The sequence below is a fragment of the Trachypithecus francoisi genome, unplaced genomic scaffold, assembly GCF_009764315.1.
Source record: "Trachypithecus francoisi isolate TF-2019V2 unplaced genomic scaffold, Tfra_2.0 Lachesis_group5, whole genome shotgun sequence".
In the NCBI taxonomy this organism is placed as follows: domain Eukaryota; kingdom Metazoa; phylum Chordata; class Mammalia; order Primates; family Cercopithecidae; genus Trachypithecus; species Trachypithecus francoisi.
In genome coordinates this window covers 42,301,347-42,306,902 of record NW_022681470.1, presented here as the reverse complement: position 1 = coordinate 42,306,902, position 5,556 = coordinate 42,301,347, and the positions used below count along the sequence as shown (strand labels likewise).

At 38.3% G+C, this 5,556-nt stretch overlaps 1 non-coding gene across 1 annotated transcript; it reads right to left on the bottom strand.

Annotated features, from left to right (window-relative positions):
• Nucleotides 1–1,683: 1,683 nt before the first annotated feature.
• Nucleotides 1,684–1,745, bottom strand: LOC117077016. The gene has a single exon (XR_004434613.1). It is a non-coding gene; the product is annotated as a U7 small nuclear RNA (small nuclear RNA).
• Between the last annotated feature and the right edge of the window lie 3,811 nt (nt 1,746–5,556).

Sequence of the window (5,556 nt, the reverse complement as noted above, 5' to 3'; positions counted from 1 at the left end):
CTCCATGTACTGTATAGGCCTTGGCCCACTCTCACTGGCTGGGCCACCATCTGGCTGCAGTTCCACCTGCTGCCAGGCTTCAGACAGTAAGTAAACATTCTCCCCATGGGTGCAGTGCCTGGCTTCTAATAAGAGTTAATTCCCTTCCCTTGAACAATTTTACCTCAGGAATCAGTGGTAGATTCCATCATATCACAACTGCTCACTGATTCTCTTAGGTATTCAGTACAGTATTGGCCTATTTGTTGCCTCTTTAGAGACAAAAAGATTTCTAGGGCTTTAGAGCCCAATGATAGGCCAATCTCCATCTAATGACCCATCTCACAGATAGAACTCATGGCTCACAAATGGTTTTGTTAATCAAGACAATAAAAATATTAAAGCTTTTCTATAACAAAGTAATGTCTGTGGGCCCAGCTACATTTTTTTTTTAATTAGATGTAGATTTCTAATAATCATTGAGTTCACTAATGCATACGCTCCAGAACAAAGGCAGGGAAGATTTTTTTATTATTGTTAATACAGAATAGACAAGACTAAGAGTATACACAACAATAATATTTCTGGGGGGGCTGAAGTTTGGCAAATTTATTAAAAGGTTAAAAATGATCTATGCTTTAGACTCAACAAATAATATATTCTAATGAAATAATCACGGTTGTGCATAAAATTTTACCCATAAAAGTGCTTAAAATGCAACATTTGTAATAATAATAAAAAACTGAAAACTAGTGCTCCAAAATAGATCATTGCTAGTTAAATTATGTTATATCCATACCACATAGCTATACAAAGCCATCAAAATGATGTTGTAGAATACTGATAGAATGTTATAGAATATTGTAGAATAGATATTTTAGAAATATGTTAATAATTGGTTATGTGAAAACAAATTATAAAATGGTATGAATAGCATTCTTCCATAAAGAAAGAGAAGGAAGAGAAGGAAGGAAGGGAGGAAGGGAGGAAGGAAAGAAGGGAAGGAAGAGAGGGAAGAGGGGGAAGAAAAAACACCAATATTAATAGTAGTTTAGTCTGGACAATAGAAATTTGGGTGTTTGTTTTTAATTTGCTTTTCTTTTTATAATTATCTGTTTCTTACAATGTATTATAATTATGTATTCAATTATGCATAAGTATGGTAATTTTGAGCTGTTTTTAAAGAAGTAATAAATTGTCCAAATATCTCGATCAGTTAAAACATCATGGAGAAAAAGAATAACAGACCGGGCAAGGTTGCTCACACCTGTAATCACAACACTTGGGAAGGCCAAGGTGGAAGGATCACTTGAGCTCAGGAGTTCAAGACCAGCCTAGGCAACACAGTAAGACCTCATCTCCACAAAAAATTATAAAAATTAGCCAAGCGTGGTGGTGTGTGCCTGTAGTACCAGCTATTCCTTAGGAGGCTCAGGAAAGAGGATTGCTTGAGTCAGGGAGTTAGAGGCCACAGTGAGCCATGTTCACACCACTGCACTCCAGCCTGGGTAACAGAGTAAGACTCTGCCTCTAAAAAATAAAAATAAATTTAAAAAAAAGAATAACAGAAGGGGAGGAAAGATGAGAACCTATAAAATATAGACGACTCCCTGACAAATGTCTGGAGAAAATTTTTAAACATGTGTTGTGAAAAATAGGACATTAGTTAATAATAATTACATAATAATATAATTTTTTTGCATGTGGGGTTTTCCAGTGAAAACCAGAAAATCTAGTATATAAATTCTAAAAGAGTGGTAACATTATTATAATATTATTAATAACAAATATTTTACTGTTCATAAAGTGATTTCAGACTAACTTCACTGCCTTTATTCAGTGACTGCTATGTTGATCAAAAACGCTACAGATACCATGTAAATAGATTTCTGCAAAGCATGTGGAGTTTCTCATAATATTCATTGGAGAAGATGGTGAAAGTAAACCTAAGTGGATTATAAATTTCCTGAACAATTGAAACACTCAGGAGATTCAAACACTTATGTATCTAACAACTGCTCACATAGAGTTTCCTACATGCCAGACACTGTTTCAGAAATATTAGAGGCTTCAGAAATATTGAATTACTTAATTCTCACAATAGTCATAGGAGATAGGAGATGACAAAACCCTATTATAACTCCCTCTCTACAGAGGGGAGGTTAGGTAACTTGACCAAGGTCAGAGGACTAGTGAAGGGCACAGCCGGGATTAAAGCCCAGGCAGCCTGTCTCCGGAGAGGGTGCCCCTAAGCACCACACTATCATGCACATCTTCACAGCATATGGGCCATGGTTATGCACTTAATACATTTTACAAAGCAAATTTTATATCTTAAATTTAGGACCAGAAAATACAACATGTTATATAAATATAGAATGAGAGAGACAGATTTACATTACAAAAAGTTTGGATTTATTTCAGGTCCAAAATAATAATAATGTAGTAGCTACAAAAACTAATTAATGAATTTTCAGACTTCATTAACAGGGAAGAAGTGAGGGAGAGGAATGGAAGAAAAAAGAACTAGGTTTATTGATTGACTACAGTGTATCAGATCATTTACACATAATATTTGTTTTTCGTTAAAATTCTTGGAAGTAGGTAATTGTGCTAGATTAAAGGCATTATTGGCTTCAATGGCCTCCTTCTATTCACATCCATTACAATGTGATTTTTTAATGACTCCGCCCCCATCAAGAGATGAAATCTTCACCTTTTGAATCTAGGCTAGATTTGCTTTGGCCAAAAAACTGCAACCAAAGTGATGTTGTGCCACTTCTGAGCCTGAGTCTCACAAAGCCGCCTACGCTTCCACCCTCCCTTTCCTGGAACCCTGCTAATCTCCATAGAAACAAGCCCAGAGTAGCCTGTGAGGAGATGAGAAACCACTTACGTCATGACAGCCGAAGTCATCCTCGACCAGACCAGCCCCCACCAACCTACTGACTTTAGATACGTAAGTCCAGGTTGGGCACAGTGGCTCACACCTGTAATCCCAGCACTTTAGGAGTCTGAGGGGGACAGATCACTTGAGCCCAGTAATTTGAGACCAGCCTGGCCAACATGGTGAAACCCTGCCCCTACAAAAAAATTACAAAAACTTCATTGGGTGTGGTGGTGCATACTACCCATCCAGGAGGATCTCCTGAGCCCAGGAGATTGAGGCTGCAGTGAGCGATGATCACACCACTGCATTCCAGCCTGGGCAACAGAGTGAGACGCTGTCCCCCCCCCAAAAAAAAAAAAAGAAGAAGAGTCCAGCCAAGATCAACCAACTCTCCCATAGTCTCTTGGGAAATAATATACAGATGTCTTTTTAAATCATTACATTTTAGGGTGCTTTGTTACACAGCAATCACCATATGATTCAGGATAATTTTTTTCTCTTATAAATGTAGAAATTGAGACTCAGAGAAGCATTTTACCCAAAATCACCCAGTTTGTAAGTGGCAGAAGTCAGCCCCCGTCTGTTTTATTTCAAAGCACATAACATTCAGACGTTAGAATAATCATCTCACTGAATTCTATACTAGACTGGCCATATATGAAGTGCTATATTTAATTCTATACAACCTAACATGAATCCAGAAGAAAATACAAAGAATTTTATGATGTCTATAAACTAAAACAAAAAAACAAAAACGAAAAAAATAAATAAATAAATAAAAGAGAAAGAAAGGTTTGCTGGCTGAGTACAGAAGCTCATGCCTATAATCCCAGCATTTTGGGAGGCCAAGATGGGAAAACAGCTTGGGGCCAGGAGTTTGAGACACACCTAGGCAAAGTAGCGAGACCCAATCTCTACAATAAATAAAAAATTAGCCAAGCATGGTGGTGCACACCTGTAGTCCCAGCTACTCTGGAAGCTGAGGTAGGAGGATTGCCTGAGCCCAGGAAGTGGAGGCTGCCGTGAGCTATGATTATGCCACTGTACTTCAGCCTCGGTGATACAGCAAGACCCTGTCTTAAAAACGAAATAATAAAAAATAAAAAAAAAAAAGAAAGAAAAAGAAAGGTCTGCTTAGGTTGGAGAAGATAAAGCTCAGGGAGGACATAAATAGAGGGGTAGATTTTTTTCTGTTGCTCCTGTCTCATCTACTCTGATTCCTTCAAGCAACAGCTCCCTAGCACTCATGAAGAGACACATCTAACTGCTCGTGCTGATTACTGGGTTTAGATGTTAATCTCAGTCTTCCTGGTCTTCATCACATCAGGGCCTACTCAACCCTTATAGACTCACTTTGAGCTTCTAACAGCCTCTCTCAAGTCCATCTCTGCATCTTACCACAACTGTACTCAGTGTGATGTTTTCTCAAATTCCTTTCCAGGTAACGCTGTTCCCAGCTAGACTTGGCCTCCAAAATTGGTCTCTTTCACCACAAAAAGAAGTCTCCGTATCACAAACACACTTCCTGGCCTTGCTCCAGAGATCGACGGCTAAAACTAACAGGATTTCATCAGATTTTAGCTTAATAGAAGGGAGATATACCTACCAATACATCTGTCAAGTAAAAGCACTAGCCCTTCATGACAACAAAGACCCAAACCCAGAAAGCATGGTATGTTGTATAAGGGAATCCTCCTCATGTGATAACTTGGATAGCATAAGGTACTGAAACAAACAAAACCCCCAAATTTTAGTAGCTTAAAACAACATAATATTATGTCTCACTCCTGTATCAATCCAATGACAGTATTTCTAGCTGCCTGACAGCTTTCCTGAATGTGGTGATCCAAGGACCCAGTTCCTTCTGTCTTGTAGCTCCACCATCCTTTGAAAACATGGAGCATTTTGTTTTTTATTTAGTCCACCTAGAAGGCAAGAGAAGACAGACTAGAAAAGGTACCCATTTTTTTAACCACCTCAGTCAACAAGTTATGCATGTCAGATTCCATTTGTGAGACCTAGTCATACGTCCCTATCTAGATGTAAGGGGAGTTGGGATATGCAGTCCTTGGCTGGAAAGCCATGGCCCAGTAACTATTCCTCACTACAAAAGGGGAATATAAATATTTGGTGGGCAGACAACCATTTCTACTGCCATTGGTAATAAAATAAATGGGCTCTAAGTTCTGTTTTAACTCCAATGTTCACCACCCTCAACTTTCAGCAAGGTTCAGTTAAAAAAAAAAAAAATCCACTTAAAAGTATCAGTTTAGCTGCAAACTCTTCACATTTCTAGTTGAAGATATTAATCAGAAGCTCTTATACTAGACCCTAAGGACTTTGAGAGCAAGAATTGACTCCTTCAAGCTTTGTATGCCTGGAGCTTCCCACATATACTAGCTACCCATGGAACATTTGCTGAGTAAATAAACTGGGCGCTGGTTATCCTATCCCAGGTTCTTTTTTTTTTTTTTTTAAGTTGGTCTGCTTTTTATTTTTATATTTATTTACTTATTTTTTAACTTTTTTTAAAGGCAAGATCATTGAGACTTTAAACAAATTTTTTTTATTATAATTTTTGAGACAGAGTCTTGCTCTGTGGCCCAGGCTGGAGTGGAGTAGTGTGATCTCGGCTCACTGCAACCTTGCCTCCCAGGTTCAACCAATTCTCCTGCCTCAGCCTCCCA